The 23,531-nt window shown below is 37.6% G+C and overlaps 1 protein-coding gene across 22 annotated transcripts in view; it reads right to left on the bottom strand.

Annotated features, from left to right (window-relative positions):
- The window catches only part of CCSER1 (coiled-coil serine rich protein 1), a 1,061,579-nt gene that overhangs the window by 460,031 nt on the left and 578,017 nt on the right, over nt 1–23,531 (bottom strand). The gene's annotated exons all lie outside the window — the stretch shown is intronic.

Genomic DNA, 23,531 nt, shown 5'->3' with positions numbered 1-23,531 from the left:
TTCACAAAAAGGAAAGCAACTCTTCCACCCACATATGCATGTACCATGACAGCAAAAACAGCAATGATACTGACGCTAGTTGGGTGGAAGAAAAGTAAACACAGACCACTATTCTTGCTTGATGGTGCATGTGTAATTAATATCTATATGAGAATTTGATGCTCATGCAATTGAAATTGCAAATAGCACAGGCTACATCCAAACTTGGATCTGTCAGGCCCATTGCATATTTTCCCCATAAAATTTTGTCCATTCATTTCAGTCTTGACCAGCAACATTCGCAGGCCTCATTTGAAAAAGGATTGTCACTCATATGTACTTTGTGATATAGCTATATATCCACAAGGGACTAAAATGATATCAACAGACTCCTTTTTAAGACCTAGTCCACCCCAGAAAAGCTATAGAGGTCTAGCTATAAAGGAACACCTTATTATTGTAGATCCAGGTTATACTGTCAAAAAGAGCGTTTTTGCCAGTATCTACATCTCCACTAGGACTCTGGCCAGCATAATACTGTCATAAAAATATCACCTCCTAACCAACATTACTATACCAGCAAAGATTTTTTAAGTGTAGAACTGGCTTAAGTGACCTAACCAGGATATGAAGAAGTTAGATCTTCAGAAGTACATCTACCTCTTTACGGTATAGATGTGCTTGCAGTTCTAAACTAACACGCAAAACATAAAAGTGACATAAGTGATGAGTGTATTGTCTCATTGTTCAGAACTTTTCCCCCTTGGGAAAATGTTCAAGTATAATAAGCACTTTTCAATGCAATTACACTGCTTAACTTTTGTTCTAAACAAATTAGAGGGGAGGGAATTATAATGGCATGTAATACAAAATATTCACAGCTACAGAAAAATAGATATATCTGTACAAGATTAGAAATAAGAGCCCCACATCATTTTGTACTGTTAGTCTAGATACCAATGTAGTATTTTAGTGCTGTTGACTGGATAATATGGAGGGACTTCAGGATTTGAGTAGTCATGCCTCTCTTTCTATTTATACATGTCTGCATGCCTTATCTCAAGAGAGCATCACATTACTCCTTGCAATCTGCTTCTTTTGTCCTTGTTAAATGAAAGAGTCAAAGGAGTAAGTGAAGGGAGCGAAGCAAGACAACCCTAAGGAAGGACAACGTATTACTAAAGTTTGCGAAAAATTATAAGATTTTACAGGCATAGTAAATATAACAAAGCTGCAGTGTACAGTACATAGATTGTGACATACCTTACAGTAGCAGAGGGGCTGAACTGTGGCATTAAGCCATAGCTCTGTGTTGGAGGCTGTGTGGAAGCACAACATGCTAATGAGAGCTTCATGAGACTTGGTGCCTCCAAAAGCTGCTAGGTACACAGAACCGGTGATGCTGCTGCATTAACCCTAGAGAAAATGCCATCTGAACCGTGATGCTACTCAGGGAGCTAACAAGCTCACTGCCTCTGGCCTCTCCTCACACCTTTCAGGGTCTTACTGCCATCATCAGCGCTTGGCAGAGAAGTGCAAATACTGCAATAATGCCCAACCCCTCTGCGGCAGCATAAAGTGGTAGCCACCTTCCTGCCTCTCCTTCAACAGCACGTGCATACCGGAACTAACCAGAATCTGGCCTCATGTCACTACCTACACTGTATTATACCATCCAATTCTCAAATCACCTACATTATATTACATGCAATTATTATGTAGATTTGTTGTAATAATTAGACACAATGCATGCAAACACAGCTTTACAACAGCCAAAGTAGGGATAAAGAATTTAGAACATATAGAACATAAGAACGGCCGTACTGGGTCAGACCAAAGGTCCATCTAGCCCAGTATCCTGTCTACTGACAGTGGCCAATGCCAGGTGCCCCAGAGGTAGTGAAACTAACAGGTAATGATCAAGTGATTTCTCTCTAGTACGTGTACCAGGACCACAGTATTTTCTTGTTTTACTCTGGGGCATTTGTGCAGACACCATCAGTTCTAAAAGGGGATTGTGTGAAGGCAGGAGAGAGTGGCACTGTGGATGTCGGTGGCTTTTCTACTTCTCTATTATGTCTTCTGTAATATGTACATAGCAAATACTGTCAAACACAAATTTCATTGGGGACACTTAAAATATAATCCCAAGTGAGGACAGGAAAAGGGAGGAAGACATAAAACAAGAATAAGGCAGTAGAATGGAGGAAGAAGCAAAGATAGGACAAAGATAGGGCCAGTGAGGTTGCATAGGAGAACACCAAAGAAAGACTTCTTTGCAAGAACTGTGGGAAACAGACATCTCTGCCAAAGCGTAATAGCGGCGCACAAGAATTATTGGATTTGTATGTGTTAGCCTAAGGTTAGAAAGAGACCACCTTTACCCTGTGCAATGCTTGGGGCAACTCTCATTACTGCATATTGTCAGACTGCAGGTGAAAGTGGTGCAAGGCCATTACATTCAAGATATGGCTATTGGTTAAAAAAGCTTTTTAAGGTGAAGAAGAAAAGATGACAGGCCAATGGGGCGGGGGGCGTACAGTAAGAAGTGATAAACTGGCAGGAATCAGTAATTCACCAACATGGAATTGTCACCACAGCCTAAGAAGAACAGATCTGAAGAGGAGGGTCTGCTTTTCAGCAGCGTTGCCACCCTTACTTTGAGTCCAAATGAATTACTGAGCTTTGGGGAAAATCTTCTTCTATAATAGGCAATTTTTGCATATCTTGTGGCTCCATGCTGATTCTTGACTATTCACATATTCCCAGCGAATCTTTTAGCCACGTTTGTGAAGTTTTTAGAAGATTAAAATTAGTTTATATCCATTTTATGATTTACACGTGTTTCTCACACTGCCATCATGTAATAATATTTACTGAGGGAATTTGAATACATTCACAAAGAATCTCAGAATTCATGTACTAAACACAACCAAGGCAGATAGATTTTAGAGTCTTTGAGTTAGTTAATACAAACTCTGATCATGTAGCTTTCACCATTCCAGTTTACCACATCAATACCCTCTATTTAAAAAGTTACTTCTTTTGCAAACCCCACAAGTGAGTCTGTATATTTACATTTGAAAAATAACTTTATTCATCCCAATCTGCTGAGTCCCATCTCCCCGTGCCTATTAGTAAGTGCTCTGTACACAGCACCGCTTCAAGCATACTTTCTGATTTAATACATGTAACATAATAAAATATGAATGTTTGATTTTTGTTGACAAGTTTTTTCTTGACCTCATGACTTCTGAGTTAACGGAAGCATAAGAATTATGCTCTGTATACAGTATAGTAAACATGTCAATAGGAGTGAAAATACATTATGAAAAGACAAATCAGACTACACTTGGTTTTTTTCAATCAACAAATAAATGATTCCTAAAAGAAATGAGGTCACACTGTAGAGGAGACAGCATGCTGAGATAAGTGAAATACTTACATAACATAAGAACAGCCATACTGGGTCAGACAAATAGTCCATCTAACCCAGCATCCTGTCTTCTGACAGTGGCTGATGCCAGACGCTTCAGAGGAAATGAACAGAACAGGGTAATTATCAATTGATTTATCTCCTCTCATTCAATCCTAGCTTCTAACAGTCAGACATTTAGGGACACTTGGAGCATGGGGTTGCATCCCTGACCATCTTGGCTAATAAGTCCATCAATGGCTCTCTTATTCTTTTTTTGAACCTATGTATATATTTGGCTTTCACAACATCCCTTGGCAACTAGTTCCACAGGTTGACTATGTGTTGTGTAAAGAAGTATTTCCTTCACACAACATAACATGACTGAACTATGAGCTTCTATTTAAGGAACACTGTTAGAAACATTATTGGGATGGTAAATTCCAACTTGTTGCTCTAAAACAATTAGCTATCAGGTGCATTTTATAAAAATGAATCCAATACTGTACATTGTGTTTTAGATTTTCTTCCCTTTTTTTGTACCTTAACATTGGGAACAGAATTCCAGCTCTTACCTTGTGTTTTCATGTTGGATCTAAGCTATTTCTTATTAAATGTGCACCTTAGTGGACTACTGGAGAATTATGGCATCCTTTTCCTGTTGTTTTGTTTGTGTTTTTATTTAAACTTGCTTTTAGTTTCTAAGACTGACTATAATCACTATGCATCAATGTTAGTATTTTCCTGTTTCAGTCTAATATTGCCCATCTGGGAAACTGCTAAACATAAGTAATAAACCTGTTTTTCATCAGATCAGTTCGCAGGGTGACAAATTGAACGGCATGTGGGAAGACAGATGCAGCAGGTTATGCATATGAGCCAACAATAATAATCATTTACATTTTGTAAATTTATTTGATACCTCTGCATACTTAGGAACAAACAGGCATATTGTGCTTACTATAATCACAAAGCGGAATAAACAGAACTAACCTGGTATTAAGGAAGATGCATTTACTGCTATTTGCCTTTGATGCACAACAGAACATTCTTCCAGTACAGTACTATATGATTAGAATAAAATAAAACTCATCTGATAAATGTATTGAATTTAGACTGCTAAAGAATGTTTATCAGCATGGTTGAATTTCTATTCACCTATTATTGAGAACATTTTTTTTTTAAATTAGATAACGTTTTCACCTCTCTTAGCCAGAAAGGATTAACTTTCCCCAGATGCTCCAATCTTGTAATAACTATACACATGCTTACTTTTACTACCAGAAGTAAGATCTACTCCAGAGACCTTTGCCTAAAAGGGACACAGCTGTTTAACGTTTCTAAGGCTACACTACAGAGCTTGCAGCAGCTCAGCTGTACCAATGCAGCTGTGCCACTGTAGCTCTGCTAGTGCAGACACTCAAAAAACGTTGGGAGGGAGAGCTCCTGTCTACTTAATTACTCCAGCCGCTGTGAGCAGCGGTAGCCACATCCCCACCTACAGTACTGGTCACATTGGCACGTAGGTCAATGTAATTTACATTTCTCAGGAGGCATGTAGTTACTAGCTCCAGTCCACAACCATACCTTAAAAAAAAAGGGGGGGGGGGAATGTTGCATTCTTTGTACCCAACGTTGTACAAGGGAGTTTTGGGTTAAAATAATCTGATCCTAAAGCAACAGAAAAGGCTAGTGAATTTACAGCTTTAGTAAGAGTCCCTTCTTATATATGGAGTCTATTTTCAGAGGTGTATGAGAAACATTTTATATATCACACATGTTTTTAAGTAGTGCAAGCAGGAAGTATTCAAAGATCACACTGCTAGCATTTCATGTAAAATATGATCTACTTTTATTCAGGTTGAATTAAGTATTTATTCATTCGGCCTAAGAATTCATTTATCCAGAAGAATCCAGGTCAGCAGTATCCATTCCACCTGTCTCAGGCCTAAAATTCTACTCACATTCTACTGAAAGGTTTACTTATTCACTATGAGCACATAACGTGTATTAGTTTAAAGATTTATTAGTTTAGAACTAAATGAACAGTATTTCCTTCATCATCGCAAACCAGCTGTCATTGAACTGTGAAATACAGACTCAGCAAATTAATTTTTTGTTACAACTGGATACTCTACCTGCAGCAGTGACAGTAAAAAACATGGAGTTCAAAATAATGCAGCTTGAGTTATGTGTGTGTTAAAAGAGAAGAAAATGAAGTCCATGATTTAACACCAGGAAAACAAATAAGCATAATAGACTTTCAACACATGTAAGTGAAATGAGTTCCTAAAAAAAAAAAAATGAACAGTTCTGAAGGACTCTTTTAAAATAAAAAGTATGTTAATATTAACCTTTTTATGTATTAAAAATAAGCACAAAGTGAACCTGAAACTTCAGAGATTTGGCATTTTTCTGTCAAGTCAGATAGTTGGAAAACAGAAAAATATTCCATTGGTACTAATGTGAAAATGTAAAGAAAGAAGGGTGGGGGGGAACCAAGCTTACCTAATAATTGCTTACTGTATATAGCACCTTCCATGCCAAAAAGCACCCCCCCCCCAAAAAAAAAGCATTGCATACTTTACACAGCAATCACTTTACCCACCCCTGGGATGCTGCCACCTCTTCAGTGACACATAGCAGCTGTTTAATACCACACAGCAGCATTACAAAAAAGTTTAGCTTAGAAATGGAAGGAAAAAAGGTGCGACAGATGCAAAATGTCTTAAAGGACACATTTTAAATCAAAATAATTAACATGTACACAAATGTTTCAGAAAATTAAATGTTATACCCAAAGTTGGAGAGGATATATGGGTTGAAACCTGGCTCCATTGAAGTCAATGGCAAAACTCCCATCAATTTCAATGGAAGCAGTATTTCAACCTCTGTATTTTTCATAGAACCACATACATTTGTGTTACTCTGGACTCTCTCCAATTTCTGTGAAACACTCCTGTGACCCCTAACTATGGAACAACAACTAGCAGTTCTTATGGTTTCAGAGAAAAGATTGAAAAATTTGAATCCTAAAGTCTCAAACAAACAGGAGCTCGAGAAAAAAAAATCAATTACTGTTTAAAATCTCTCAATTCTTAAGTGAATCTTACGATTTTCTAACACTAGTTCTTGTCATTTTTGTCAGTATTTTTATCTCTGAATTTTAATAAAAAATTGTTTGGATTTAAACATCCTGCAGCATTAGCAACATTAGAACAATGCTATAGCCTTTACACATGGAAGTGAAATGGAGTAGAAGCAAAACAAATTGACTAGCCTATTTTCTTTTTTCCAATCTGGCTGTAGTACAAAAAGTGAAGTAGTAAATTAGACTAAGTACAATAAGGCTTATTAGGTAAATTAGAAGCATAAGCTGAGAAAAATTAGACATCTCGTAATAATTTAAGGTGTTAAACACAGGTAATGTAATTGGTTTTTCAGAAACATCATTGTAATTTGACAGTACCCATTCAAGAGAGAGATTTTATAATACAATTAGGGTATTGACACACTTGTAGTCATTAAAGACACCACTGTATTTCAACTGCTACCATAGAGTGCTACCGTATCAAAAATACTGCAGTATTTCTGAATACTCAGAATAGAAATAAACATGGTATCTCAAACGGGTCTGCAGTAGCAATGGTCGATAAATGTAGGCGTTTAGTGTTATTACTGTTTACTGCTCTTTAAAAAAAGCATATTTATATAATGTAACTATTGGCTTTATTATTTTTATTTTTAACAAATCACACTGATCCTTGCACAGTAGTATGTTGAAACCCCGACTCTTGTGACAGATTAGCATACCACAGTATGCAGTGGCATACCCCAAACCCCAGAACAACTTTCATAGATTTATTTTTTAAGACCAGAAGGGGCTATATTATGATCATCCATTCTGACCTTCTGTATAACATGAACTATAAAATAAACAGTAGCAGAACCCAGTGGAATTTTTTGCCTCCTGCTGTTGCAGAAAGCTGTGTTTCCAACTTAGTGATTTTATTGCAAGCCTTGAGATATCTGGTGTTTTTCTTAAAGCCCTAGAATGATCTTTCTTCTGCTTCTTCTAAGTAAGTTTCCTCGTGACTGTAGAGAAAAGTTTGAATACACGAATCATAAAAGATTAACCATCAAAAGACAAGAGTGTGTGTGTGTGTATATAGAGAGAGATATAGATATATTATTTTTAAGCCAAACTAATAATTTTTTCTGAGCCTGATTCTGAACATTTGGGGATAGCACTATTGAGAAAGCAAAGAGGTAATCAAACTTTTATTCCCTAATAGATATAGGAATTGGGCCTGTTATCCCAAGCAAACAGGAAAAGGGAAACAATTCAGGGAGCTACTTCCTGAAGATTCCTGATGTCTTCTCTATAACATAATACTTGATAACTGAAACAGCCAGTTACAAGGAAAAGGGCCTTGTAAGGACAAGAACTTTGCATAGATTGGGGAAGGCTCTTAAGATTCAAAATTCAAATCTTTAGAAATCTGCTTGTTACTGAGGTATAAATAATTCTTGGTGTAGTAGCCTCATGGTGTCTTGAAAGTATGCAAACCTGTCATACATACTAATAGAATCAGTGAGTATTTATTTACAAGGGAGTATTAAATACATCTTCGTGCAGATCTGGGATAGAAGTGACAACCACATTAAGAGTTGTAGTGAAGGGCACTGGTTCTCTGCCATGCAGTTAAACACATGATTTAAAAGACCACGGTGCTATAAACTCCTAGATTTATGTAAAATAGGTGTTTCTTCATGAAAAGGTTTGGTAGTAATATATTTAATGCCTCATACAATTCAGCTTATACTTTTCTAATCTTTCTAAAAAAGGAAAAATGTTCATGTTAATGTGATTTCTAAGGAAAAGGAAATGGTGTTAAAACAATACATAAAGCAACACTGAAGAAAGGCTCATCAATTCTGTATGAATGTTTATCCAAAGTTTGTCTCAACCTCTCACTTGGATTTTTGGGGAAAAAAAATCTCAGGCTCTTTTGCCAATACATCATGGCATCCATGAGGCCAAAGATACTATGAGTATGGACTCCTGCCCTCCACTCCCTAACATACTGGTACTTTTGGTTTTGGTAAGAAGTGTGACAGAGGTAGTATTCCTTTTTAAACGGTTAAATAATAGAACTAATTGAAAAAACAAGGTCCATTTCAATTTGGAGGTTAGAACAAAGAGTGTGTGTTGACTTTTCTATTATTTAGACCACTTGTGTCTTAACTAAATGTACTTGACTATGTGCAGTATTCTAGGCATTCCATATTACTATAAGAATTGAAAATACTTGAAGTATTCAGGCAACACCACCCATTTAAAGCAATCTTGGTGTGATTTGTTTGTTTTTTAAAGGAGGACTACTTTAATATATTTTGAGGGTGGGAGGGTCCTCTCAGTCTTATAGTCAAGTGGGTAACAAAGTTTCCATGTTACAACTCTTCAGTTTTCCAAACATATGATTGTTTGAACACATCGATCGTTTGCCTACATTTAAACATACTGCTAATGAGTTATGCCCACAGAGCAAGGTGAAAATTTACCCAACAGCAATCAGCTACATTTCATCAGCCAACTGTCAGAATTAATTGAATATAAACAGCCAAATGTACAAGGGAGGAGGAGAGAACATACACATTTGTAAGCATATAATTATGCAATAAACACTTTATACTACGCACAGAATATGACACTTAAGATAAAAAACATTAGTCTTGGACAATGAAGACAACTCTAGAGGCAGAGTAAATTAACCACAAAGAATTTGAGCTCAATTTCTTACAGGTGAAAAACCTGACACCTGAATGACAAAAAAAATGTGTGATGAAAAAGTTCATGTCTATTGTTTACCTCCTTGGAGAGGAATACTGGGGTTTTAAGTGTGTGGGTCCCAATGGCCTGTAACATACAGGAGATCAGACTAGATCTGATAGTCCCTTCTGGTCTTAAACGCTATGGCTATGAAATGAATAATACTAACAACTTAGATTTTAGGCCCTGATTTAGAAAATAGTTCCTATTGAGCAAAGCATTTAAACATATGGTTAACTTAAAGCATGGGATCAAGTCCCATTGGCTTCAATGAAAACTAAGCCCATATCTAAATGCTTTGCTGCTTAAGGATTCTTTCTTGAATTGGGACCTTACACCAAATTATCTATGAGGCAGGGAATGAATCTCAATCTATGTTTGTAGAGCACTGTGAAAAGTTACAGCACTCCATAAATTATGATAATTAATACAAGGTGTCACATGACTAGCTCTGCTTTCTGACTGTACTGTTAGTTTTGCTGACCCACTTATGTCATCTCCCATTTAGGACATTACTTTATAAGTATAAAGCTTGTTCAGAGAATCAGAATTTGATATGTAGGTAAGACATGGATGGTTTTAAGAATCTGTTACAGTTTGTAAGAGGGAGGAAAAAAAAGATGAATTATGGTCTGAAACTACAAGTCCCCCAAGAACATGCCACAACATGCTGTACAACTTCAACTTCTATTGTTTCCTGGTTTGGAATCCTGAGAGTTAACAATTCATGTACAATTCACAGACATCTGACTGTGAGCGTTAGCGTGGAAAATACTGTTTCAAGGCAAAAAGATTTCTATTCACATGGCACAAATGGCTGAACCATATATACACATTGTATGTGTTGTCGTGAACAATAAAACATTCTAACAAAGTCAGTCATAAAAATAAAAATAAATAAATAAATAAAAATCTGTCAGATGGTAAGACTAGGAAACACCACATGGTTAAGGCTTAATGTTCAGAAATGACTTGACACAAATATTGGTTGGAAGCATTCCCAGGACCCCTAGTACATATGGTTTGGGAGTGTGAAGTAGTTAAAATGTTCTGGTATAATGTGCTAGAAAGAATTAATTTCTACTTAAATTATGATATAACCCCACTGATCTCCATTTGTATGTCAGGTAATGCATCAAAACTATATCAACTCTCTCACACTAAATGTGCATAGTTACTTAGTGTAACCTTGTCGGGGGGAGGAAACAAGTCTTCCTATCATCTTGGATAGACGGACCGACTGTCAGAGAGCACAACTCCCCGATACGCCACAAAATTTGAAGAAAAAGTACACATATGACAAGGTTTCTTGAAGTTCGGCACATTATGTTCATGTCTTCATCACAGCAATTTATTTTGAACATTCATATTGTGCATTACTTGATAATGACTTTATCCACATCTATGTCAATCCAAATAAAGTGGGTCAAAAATATATTGAGCCTAATTCTGTTTTCACTTACACCAGTGTAATTCTAGTGACATCGGCAAAATTATTCTAGATTTACACTGAAGTAAGTCAGAGGAGAACCAGTCCCATTATATCTGAATATAATGAGAGAAGGGGGAGTATCATAGTCAATATTTATTTTGATTTGACCAAGGGGTGTGATGGTGGTGCTGGCATATGTGCTTAAATAGTATCACCTCTCTATCCCAGTACAACTCAAACTCCCTATCAGCAGACATGTTTTACAATGAAGACAAAATTATCCTATAAGGATACACTGCAGAACAGTAAAGCCTTAGTTTTAGGTTGTGATGTTTCAAAATATTTTGTCACATTTTCAATAAAACTGGCAGGTTTGTAACCCATTTCATTGCCTTCTCATATTTGCTAATTAAATATTAGGATGTCAATGTGCATTTGATAGTCACATGCAGACTTTTCAGTAGATTTTCACCACATTGTAAACACAGGGCATATTCATCAACCAATATTACAATTTCACGTACACAACTTTCAGACCTCATAAGATTACACAGTCTTCCTGGATCATCTAGAGAAGGAGATCAAATATTTTGAAAAGTTGATTTTGAATCACAATATATTTTGCACTAAGTAGAATAGTGTAAAAACAAGCACTAAGCCATATTCTGCTCATTATACCAAAGTCAGTGGAGTTACTTTGGTTTTGCACAGGTGTATCTAGAAGGATTGGACCCCACTATTTTCAGTGTGCCAACTTCCAGGGTAATTTATTTTATTTTTTGCTGTTGTTCAATCTTACCATTTTACACCATCAAAAAAACAAAACAAAACTTATTTTTCCTCTTCATGTTTCCATCTCTGTCCCTGCTGTTCCAAGAAACTTCTATGCAACAGAGCATACATTTAAGTAGAGATGAAAAATATTTTGGGGAGTTTCCTGAAGAGATATCTATGAACTTTCCATGTCATTTCTCCAGCTATTGGGTTACAGAAACACAAAGAAATTGATACCTGAGTAAACTCCAGTTTCAGTGTGTGAGCTGCATCCTCAAATACACAGTGACCTTACATTCAAATGCATTTTTCATTTGAAAGTGAACCTTTGTTAAACTAATGTGATGCTTTGCAGCTACTTTTTGTGCAGCTACATCAATCTTTAAATACCATGGACTTTGGATAAATGTAGACCGTCTATTTGCTGCACTGCCATTAAAAAGATCATTGCACCAGAAAAGAAGGGTACATCTTAAAGGGTTTTTAATAAGGAAATTAATCTGTGTTAATCCAAATATCATCAGAACTCAGGTTTAAGAAGTTATAGTTATGCTGCTATGCAAAGTCTTACAAACACTAACCGTATGTCAAAATCTCTCATATGTGAAGAGAGGCATTAATTTACATAATTAGTTGTCTTTAGAAAACACATTTTAAACCTTCATAGTTGGAGTGCATAGAAATTTAAATTCCTGTACTAGAAATTTAATGCAAAAAATATTTTATAATTTGTTGGGTTTTGTTTAAACAGACCTATTCGAGACTAAAGTTGGTTGGGAATTTTTCAACAAAATATTTTTATGTTAGAACATGCCAATTTGCTGAAATGAAAACTTTTTTGGAGATGTATCAGTTCCAGGGAATTTTTTCTTGGGAAGAGTTCTCAGGTTCAGGATGGAATTTCTGGTCAAAACCAGAGATAGAGCAACCCCTAGAAGAGTCAATAGCCCATTAGTTGAGACACCCAGGATTTGCAACAGGGACTTAAATCTGGGTCTCCCATATCCTATCTGAATACCCTAACCTGGGTTACATAGTAAATAATTTCCTCTCTCTCTGGTCCAATTAATATTTAATTATCTATACAAAAGTGAAACAACTCCAACTGAAGAGAGAGAGAGCACTTCATCTCAGAATATCCAATAGCGAGGTGTGTGTCACTCACCTGTCATACTGGATGCACGGTGCAAGTCCTGTTCTGAATGAGGCAGGGCAGGGATTTGAACCTGAGTCTCCTACACTGCAGATGAGTGCCCTAACTACTGGGCTACTATTCTGGGTGGCACAGCTCTCTCTGAAAAATCTTTTGACAGATGCCGTTATCGTCCCAATGTGAGATAAAACCTAGAATTTTTTCATAAAACAGATTTCTTGTTTTCCAGCCATCCCTCTTCTTCTTAGCATATGCACAGGGTGCCTCAGGTGGCAGGTGACCAGAATTCGTCACCAAATTTATTACAGCCACTAAGGCAGGAGTGGGCAAACTACGGCACATGGGCTTAATCCAGCCCGCCAGCCATTTTAAGATGAACCTTGAGCTCCCACTGGGGAGCGGGGTCTGGGGCTTGCCCTGCTCCAGCCAGGGACCAGGGTCGGGGGCCGCTCCACACTACTTCCGGAAGCAGTGGCAGGGCCCCGCTCTGGCTCCTATGTGTAGGAGCAGCCAGGGGGCTCTGCACGCTGCCCCTACAGCTCCCATTGGCCAGGAACTGCAGCAAATGGAAGCTGCGGGGGTGGCGCCTGCCAACAGGGCAGCATGCAGACTCGCCTGGCCGTGGCTCTGCGTAGGAGCTGGAGTGGGGAAATGGCCGCTGCTTCTGGGAGCTGTTTGAGATAAGTGCCGCCTGAAGCCCTCCCCAACCCTGATCCCCCTCCTGCCCTCCAAACAGCTCGATCTCAGCCTGGAGCACCCTCCTGCACCCCAAACCCCTCATCCCCAGCCCTACCTCAGAACCTGCATCCCTTCCTACACTACAACCCCAGTTTTGTGAGCATTCATGGCCTGCCATACAATTTCTATTGCTTGCTCTGGTGCTCCAGCTGGGGAGCAGGGTCGGGGGTCATTTTGGAAATAGGCCTTTTGTCTGACCTAATCTAATAATTTGGAAGTACCTCAGGACAGTGTAGATAAACCAGCGATTAGTTTGATCCAGTCTCAGTCTTCAGACAGCCTTGCACTTATATCTCTATCCTTCAACTAAAAGGAATCCAATTGTCTCTACGAGACTTGGGGCAGTGTAATCATCTTTCTTTAATTATACAAGAGGGGAAGTAATTAGCTGATATTAAACAAAAGTAATATTTTTGGTACAAATGACAACACCGAACCAGTTTACCATAGTTAGGGTACTAGAACAAAAGAAAACAAGATGGTTGCACTTTAGAGAGTCATGTGAACCCTCTTCTCTTTCTGCTTGTCAATATAGCCATGTATCTGTACATTTATACAGCACTAATTAAGACAGTGGAATCTGAGAGCATGGTTTTGTAACTCCTTTCCTTACGTTTTTTCTTTGCATGTGAAGGAACACAAAAATGTCAAGTGAAACTCAGCCAAAACTCATCTGGGTTTGACCCCCATTAACCAAGTTTCACTCCACTCCAATTACTAGAACATTATTAGTGACTTATATTTTTATTGAATTATTCTGTGCAACAGAAATGTTTAATTAATGGATACATCCTTTTTTACCCTGACATGATATCCTACCTATATACTCTTATATGACCCTTGCTTCATCTTAGTACAAGAACGTTTCTCCTTATCCCTGCCTAATTTTCAAGAAAAATATTTAATTTACAGCAGACGTCTCAGTGTCTTCTATTTTTAGCCAAAAAAAGAGAAGAAACCCTTTTACTCTGAGATAATTGTCCATTTTTCAACCCAAGAAGTCTACTCTGACAGAACCGAGAAAAGGTCCAGCCAATGGACGTGGTGAGTGAGAGTGGCTAGATTAATGAGCTCATTATAATTCACTAAAGAGTGATGTGGAGATGACTACCTACTTTGATTAGTTTTATTACTGTAGGAAATTGTTTCATATGCCAAGCTCATCACCAAGCATGCCTGGAAAAAAACAGTGTAGTAATCAGACTTGATATGAGGAACCTTTCATTAGTCCGTACGGCTAAAGGCACTTATAATGAATAAGGAAGGTATTAAAAAGATGGACATGACAGTGTCTAGCATACAATAATTTATCATGGCTAATAATTTTGTCATGAAAAGTGCAATGATGGTCTTAAGTAAAGAATTTGGTACAACAGCAGTGTTGATATTGTGCACAGTGTACTATTCCTGTAATTATGGGAAATTTTGACAATAATACATCTGGACAGTTTAACAGGTCAGGTTTACCCAGATAATAAATCCCAGTCCAAATTATCTGTGACTCACCTATTCTAATGAAAATATTAATTAGTAACTGGAACTTCTACAGAAATAGCAGCTCCCTTTAAAAGTGACAAAACTATTCACACAAACAGTTATAGCAGGCTGTCTGGAAAGCTTTGAAGAATCAGAAGTGAGATTTGAAGAGAAGCATCTTAGGAAGAAAACTATAATTTGCTTTCAAATTTCAAATGTATGAGCAGGCATGCTTGCCAACTCTTAAAAATGGAAATCAGGGGCATTGAAAAAGTCATCTTTTAATGTGACTAATGCTTTTTAAATAGCAGAGGGCTTTTTCTTTCTTTTTAAATAGTGTTAAACAGGAATTGTGTAACAAATGAAAATAGGGCTCTCATTGCCAGAAGATAAAACATACTTAGTAAAGGGAACAAAGTTTATCAAGTTATAAATTGAATAAATTCTGACCAGAAAGACACAGGTGATTAAAATAAACAGAAAGAAATGTTCTCACTTGTTTTTTTGTTCAAAAAACCCCCCAAAACAACAACAACAACAAAAACCCCTCTTCCTCTGCAGAGATTTTTTATACTAGATAGATTATTAGTACTTCAGTAAAAGGGCAAGATAATCTATTCTTCCTATGAATAAAATTGTGAGCCTGGGGGCAGGAGGGGAAAGTAGAAGCTGTTCTAGAAGAAACCACAGGGAAATTTTAAGTTTTTAATACATTGAAGAGCTATTAAAAAAAAAAGCAGCAAGCTAGACCTTGAAATTAATTATATGTTATTCAAGGCAATTAAAAATGCCAACTTCCACGGAAGGAAAAATTGATTCTAAATAAGAGGACTGCATGACCCAGTCATGTCTCTTCTATATTATTGCCTCATTTGGGTCTTGATTCTGCCCCCAGTTCCACACCATGGATGTCAGAAAACTGTAAAGAAATATAAGATCTTGGTGACTTGACATTAACTTGTCATTCTTCAAAATAGGTACAGTATGGTCTGCATGGCCTATGCAAGTTAGAGCTGATTTAATACCATATAAAAATCAACAATTGGCCACACACAAGGGGTTCTGTTAGCTGATGGGAAAGTATCGGCATTGGTGAGGCCTCATCTGGAGTACTGTGTCCAGTTTTGGGCCCCACACTGCAAGAGAGATGTGGAAAAATTGGAAAGAGTCCAGGGGAGGGCAACAAAAATGATTAGGGGGCTGGAACACATGATTTATGAGGAGAGGCTGAGGGAACTGGGATTATTTAGTCTGCAGAAGGGAAGAATGAAGAGGAATTTGATGGCTGCTTTCAACTACCTGAAAAGGGGTTCCAAAGAGGATGGATCTAGACTGTTCTCAGTGGTACCAGATGACAGAACAAGGAGTAATGGCCTCAGGTTGCAGCAGGGGAGGTTTAGGTTGGATATTAGGGAAAACATTTTCACTAGGAGGGTGAAGCAGCACTGGAATGGGTTACCTAGGGAGGTGGTGGAATCTCCTTCCTTCGAGGTTTTTAAGGTCAGGCTTGATATATCACTGGCTGGGATTGATTTAGTTGGAAATTGGTCCTGCTTTGAGCAGGGGGTTGGACTAGAAGACCTCCTGAGGTCCCTTCCAACCCTGATATTCTATCTAGACTTCTTTGTCAAATTAATCATCCTTTACTTGTGAAAAATCTTAATTGTGTGGATGAGTTTGTTCAGGTAGTAACCCAGAGTGTCCCATCCATCCACATTTCCCATTTCTTTTCAATATTACTGGAAATCAAATAATATAATGGTTCAAATCTGTGGCCAAACTCCAAAGATACACCTTGAATCAGTCAAAATGTCCCCTCTCTGTATTCTGTAACTCATATGCAATCACACTTTTCCAGTTATAGGATGATGATGATTTGGTCATGTGTACACATCCCACACCTGAACCTTATAATTATTTTTAACCTATCATGCCCATTAATCAAGTTTCTGAAAGATGTTACTCCTTAAATAGGACAAAAGTATCTGGACATAGGCAACCAGCTCCCAATTCATGTTTTGGAATGTATGTCACTGAAGAAATAACCTGGGATCCTGTTCAGTGCCTAAAATCCAAAATTAACAGTATGACTGGGACAAACATATCCAAGTATGAAGTTAATGGGAGCTGCTGCTTTAAAAGAAACAGTTCACTTATTTAGGAGCCCAAATACAGACTTAAAAGATCTAACTTTAATTATTCACCTTTGAAAATATTAGCCCAAATTTTCCACTGACATGAAGACACGTTTTCCTATTATTTTTCAAGTGATATCAAAATCCATTCTGCCTTCATGTAGTTCTGGTGATGAATGCAAGACTAAGCAGATGGTCTCATGGGAGGGCTTCAATCTCCTCAACCATAGTATGCAGTTCTGGGAAGAGTTGGGATCCACCTGACCAAGAGGTGGAACAGCATCTTTGTGAATTGACTTGACAACCTAGCAATGAGTGATTTAAATTAGGTTCAGAAGGGGGCAGGTCACAAAAGACCTCAGATAGACATCAGAAAAGGCAAACTTACCAGAGAACTAGATGTTTAAGGGACACGAAAAATTACAATAGGGAAATCAGCTCAACATCTTAGATGTCTATATACAAATGCAAGGAGTATGGGGAATCAAGAGGAAGAAGTGAAAGTATTAGTATGCAAGTTAAAATGGCATCAAAGGGACTTGGTAGGATAATCTCATGACTGAAATATTGGTATAGAGGGGTATAGCTTGTTCAGGAAGTATAAGCAGGGGGAAAGGGAGGAAGGTGTTACACTGTACACCAGGAAAAGCAACAAAGAATCCTGTGGCACCTTATAGACTAACAGCGGTTGCATGCATGAGCTTTTTCATACATACTTCTTTCACTTCTTGAGAGAGAGAAGAGACCCACTCATGCTGCTGCAGTCTGTTCTATAAGGTGCCACAGGAGGCTTTTTTTTTTACAGATCCTGATACTGTACACCAGGAATAAATATACTTGTTCTGAGATCCAGAAAAAGGTGAGAGGCAGACCAGTTGAAAGTCTCTGGGTAACAATAAAACGGAAAAAGAAAAAAAAGGATGTCATAGCGCAGGGTCTACTGTAGACCACAAAATCAGGAAGAGGTGGTGGATGAGTCCTTTCTAAGACAAACAGAAATATCCAAAACACAAGACCTAGTAGTAATGCCGGACTTCTACCCAGACATCTGCTGGAAAAGTAATACAGCAAAACACAAAGTTTTCAATAAGTTCTTGCAATGTACTGTGGACAACTTTTTCTTTCATAAAGTGGAGGAAGAAAGCAGGGAGGACAGCCATTTTAGACTTGATTCTCACCAACAGGAAGGAATTAATTGCAAATCTGAAGGCGGAAGGCAGTTTGTGACCATAAAATGATACATTTCATGATTTTAAGGAAAGGAAGGAGTGAGCACAGCAGAATAAAGACAGTGGACTTAAGAGTAACAAACTCAGACGACTGGTAGGTTTGGTCCCATGTGAGGAAAAAGGTGTGTTCAGGAGAACTCAAAGAGACAATATTGAAAGCACAACAGCAAATTATCCTGATGCAAAGAAAAAGATAAGAAACATTGTAACAGGTCAACATGGCTCCACCAGGAGCTCTTTAATTAACTGAAAAATCAACAAAGGAATCCTGCAAAAAGGGGGAACATAGATTAATCTAACATAGATGAATTGCTAAGGAGGAGTACAAAAGAATAGCACAAACATGTAGGGACAAAATCAAAAAAGTCTAAGGCACAAAATAAGTTACATCTAGCACGGGGCATACAAGGCAATAAGTGGTTTATAAATATATTAGGAGCAAGAGCAAGACCAAGGGAAGTGTAAGGCCCTCTAATTAGAGGGGAAGGAGAGCTAATAACTGATGACATCTAGGAGGCGGAGGTGATTAATGCCTATTTTTCTTCAATCTTAACTAAAAAAAGTAATTTGTGGCCAGATACTTAACATAATTAATATGAACAACTTAGAAAATGACCCGTCAGGAAAGATTACAAAAAACTGGACAGTTAGTCTTGAGAAAAAGAAGACTGAAGCAGGACTGGATAACAGTCTTCAAATATGTTAAAGTCAGTTATAAAGAAGAAGGTAATCAATTGTACTCCATGTACACTCAAGGTAGGACAAGTAGCAATGGGCTCAATCTGCAGCAAGGGAGATTTAGGTTAGATATTAGGAAGACTACCGCTATAATTAGAAAGTTTAAGATCTGGATTAGGCTTCAAAGGTTGTGGAATGTCGATCACTGGAGGTTTTGAACAACAGGTTGAGACAACAACACTTGTCAGGGATGGTCATCAAGGTTTATTTGGTCCTGTCTCAGTGCAAGGCCCTGGAGTTGATCACCTCTCAAGGTCCCTCCCAGCCCTACATTCCTAACATTACTAGAAATGTAAAGTATTTTATCCATGCTGCTGTAGAATTTGACCTACAGGTAATACAAACATTTAAAAAAATCAGAATGTGTAATTAACCACCAAGGGAGGAAAGATGATCCTGTGTTTAAGGCATCTGACTGAGAATAAGAAAATCCGCATTTTGTTCACATACCTCCTGTGTCATCTTGGGCAAGTCACCACCTCTCTCTGCTTAAGTTTCCTTATCTGTAAGGCCAATGTCATAGGGTTGCTCTGAGATTTATTTCATTAGCATTTGTGAACCCCACTGAGGTACTGTAGTGATGGGCACCTCAAAACGCCAAACAAACAGACCTTTATAGAAATGCAGTAAGTCCCAGATACCAGGCCCCAGAGATACCTGGAGTTATTTTAGGTTATAACCTTTCCATGTGCTCCAATATTTATCCAGGTGATAAAAGTATTTATTATGTTTGTGAATGGAGAATGGACAAAAAACTTTTAAGAGCCGGATTTCGTTAGTCTTCTTCAAGCTGAACAGTACCATACTCCATTAAAATCAGTGAGGCTACTCAGAGTAAGGTGCTACTCTGCCTGACTAAGGATATCAGAATCTGGCCCTACTATATTATTTTACTATTGGAATGCAATATAATAGTGCATAGATGATCCACGACCAAATCTATACTCACCTGCCACGGTTTGCACTAAAATATCAAAGTTCAACAATAGCTTTCTAGTTCTTGAATATTTCCAAAAATAATTTAGTATTTTGAGGTGTTGGATGTTCAGAGTCCTTCGTTTTCCCATGCAGGAGGTGAGAACCAACTATTTGTAGGGAGAACTGGGAAGACTCTTTGGAGCAATTTTTATTTTCCAGCCGTAAATTAGCTACTCTGCTCAGGGAAAAATGCCTTCATAAACAGACTATGGATCAATCCAGCATCATTGAAAAGCTTATTTGGAAATGTTTCTATTTGACAAGGAGTGTTAATTAGTAATCTGCAATATTTCATAAATGAGATCCAGCTACTGAGCAATCTTGAGCAGTTTTGCTCATATCAAATAGTAATTTACAATACAAATGCAGCACCCCTCTCTCTTGTATTTGAATATGGGTGATAGATTCTCCTGTTGTAAATCGACACACATACTGTTTGCAACCCTTGTGTTAAAACCCTTGAACTACCAAGATTATTGGTAAATTGCCTGGGCTGAAAACCTTACACCATGTAATCAAAATTCAACTGAGCAGCAATTTATGGTTTAGTAAGATTTACTGTTGCTAATGGCAAACCATATTATAATTAAAATGGACAAGGCAGGCATCAGTTTATTTATTAATTATATTTTATTATAGAGATTATAGGGATAAGACCTTAAAACACTTGAGTAATGTATGAGTATATATTTCTTTAAACCAAATATGTATTAGACCAATTTCTATTTTATACTGAAAGATTATATAATACAACAGCCTCCTTCGAGGAACTCCCACAATTGCCAAATTAAGTGGCACCCTTACATAACTTTCCCTGCTTTTGTCTGTTCAAGTTTTGCTATTAGTTTGGCTATGTTGTCGTGATATTTTTAAATGCCTATAATTTACACAATAAAAAGCAAGCAAACAAATCATTTTCTTCTGGATAGATCACAGTGAAAATTTCAGTAGATGTGTGCTGTACTGCAACAGAATTCATCTTCACAGCACAATTCTGCCTCTTCTCAGATCAATATTAGAGAAGGACCTGAACTTCAATCCCAACACTGGAATTTGAGGATGTTAGAAATCCATATAAGACCACACTTTGTGACTTGTAGTGGCAGATTTCTAGTCTGCATATGGGAATTTTACCATTGGAGGAGTAGGTCCACACTTCTACCAATCATTTAACCCCTGATTCAGGAAAGCACTTACATGTGTGTATAAACATTAAGCATTTGAGTAGGCCCCAAGATTTCAATGGGAATACTCAGATGCTTCAAGTTCCGTGTATGTTAATTCTTCTCTTAATTAGACCATAATCCTTACACTATAGGTTATGAGTGTCTGTAATCTTTATATACTATGGGTTATATACGGCCTACATTTTCAAAAGTGACAATTTTAGGTGTCTCAATTTTGGGGTGGCTAACTTGACACCCTCAAAGCAATCTGAATTTCAGTAAGTGCTGACCACACACCCTGTCCAAAGTATTTACTGCCTCTCACAGTTGGTAGCCAAACATTGAGTTAGTCAGAATCATTAGTCACTTAAATTTAGGACAAATGTGTCTAAATTTCTTATGACTAAGATGTGTCCAGTTAGATGAGGAAATCATTTTGAGATAGATCAGTTTTTTTTTTTTAAACAGACCTAACAGCTCACAATAGTAATCAAGACTAGCATAATGTAAGAAATAAGCAGTTTTGTCTGAAAATACAAATTCCAAACTGCTTATGCAAAATGTGTATTACCAGAAAATGTATGTGTATACACATACACGCACACACAAATTCTCCCCCTTTCCCCTTTTTCAGATCCTGTTTGACTTTTACAATTACCCCACAAGAAACTTTGCCCTCTTCAATACATTACCAAGATTTTACTCTTTATCTTCTATTTCATTACGTTCTCTCTGTCACACAGATTTCTAAGTCACATAGAAGATGGTGTATCCGCAGTATCATTTCTGACATTTATTCATCAGTGTAATCCACTCGCTGATAAAGAGACCTCTAAATTCTTCACCTAACATTATATATATCCATATTTATCTAAAGTCAGATTCTGTATGTGGGTCTCTCAACTACCTAAAATATAGGCAAAGGTCTCATTTCTTCACCTTTCTTTAAAGAAAAAACAAAGGGACTGTCATAGACACTATATATTCTTGACAAGTATTCAAAAACTGAAACCCCACAACAATTACACACAGCAGTAACTAGACAAACCAAACAGCAAAAGAAAAATGAGGAAAAATCCTAAACCACACAGTTCTGAAACATTCAAGAGCACATATTAATCCTCTTAAACTTGGTTGCAAAATTATACTAATTTTGGCCCTCATTCTGCAAACACTTACTCACATGCTTAAGTTTACTACTGTGAGCAGTCACTACTTACAGTAGTAAAGTTAAGCACACATCTAAGTTCTCGGAAGCTCATGGCCTTTTTGCCTATTTCAGATGGTGGCTTATGGTTAACATTTTTTGGGAGGAGAGGGGAGAGCATGGGGGAAGAGGTACTTTGTTTTTGAATGAAGAAGCTCAATTGTAAGTTAAAGTGCAATCCTTTTTGGAGTCTTGTCATCACAAACAGGCAGGATATGGGTCTGTTAAGGTCACTGTTAATTCAAGAACAGCACAACAATGGAAGGTTGCTCCTTGAGGTGTATTAACTGTTGTCAGCTCCTCAAATGCTAAATGTATACCTATCAAAGATCTCTAACTGAGATGTGAGAAGATCCGTAGTTGATCACAAATTCGTCAACAGCTAGGACATTTAGAAATATCATCAGTATCAACTTTAAAATCAGAAGTCATTAGCTCATGATAGATGCAAGATGGCTGCCACCATTAAAATGAGCAGAATATTTTTTTAACTATAATTACTAGAGAACAACAGTCTGAGCATGAATTTCATAGAAATAAATGCGTGTGTTTGAATTTTTCGTTAATATGAAAACCCTCCATTTTCATAGTGGTGCACGTCATCCTGTACGGCTTTCTGAGAGTCTTGGATGCTCTCTCTCCCCCCATCAGCTTCTTTTAGCATGGCCAGACTGGCTGCTTTTTCATTAAGTCATTAGTCTCTTTTTCTCCCTCCCAAAGTGTTCTAACAGCCCCCTTTTTCTTATTGAACAGCCCTCTGTTAAATCCATTTATTAGCTTGTTCTTGTTATTTTATTCAGGACACGCTTTCAAAGCTGTTTAAAAAAGTGTCTTTTGTTGTTGTTTAAGGTAATGGCTTCATCCTTTGTGTAGTTGCTGAAAATAGCAGCTTTGCTTTCACAGGGTTGTTCAAATGTATGGGTTCTATTCAGCAAAAAAAGGTCTACGGTCATTGGTATACGTACTGGAGAACCCTGTAAAGTGTACCAAGCACCTCTGACTCTCTGCTGGCAAAGTGTTTGGAGGTTAGAAAGGTTTAGATAAACCCCATGTTTAGTGCATAATGTATGTGAAGTATGTGAATGGGCTTCTCTGCCTTTTAACTTCAGCCTCAGACAATCAGTCGTCAGAGGTGCCATCACGCAATAGCCCTGAGTAACCAGTTACCGTACCTTGAATTCTGACCCTTGCGGTCCTCATGTTTCTAAAAACCAAACAAGGGTGCGAGGAGTGGAATAGTTTTAGTCCCATCTCTACAACAGACTGTGAATTTATACA

Source organism: Mauremys reevesii, linkage group 5, assembly GCF_016161935.1.
Source record: "Mauremys reevesii isolate NIE-2019 linkage group 5, ASM1616193v1, whole genome shotgun sequence".
In the NCBI taxonomy this organism is placed as follows: domain Eukaryota; kingdom Metazoa; phylum Chordata; order Testudines; family Geoemydidae; genus Mauremys; species Mauremys reevesii.
This window is presented reverse-complemented; position numbering and strand designations above follow the sequence as displayed.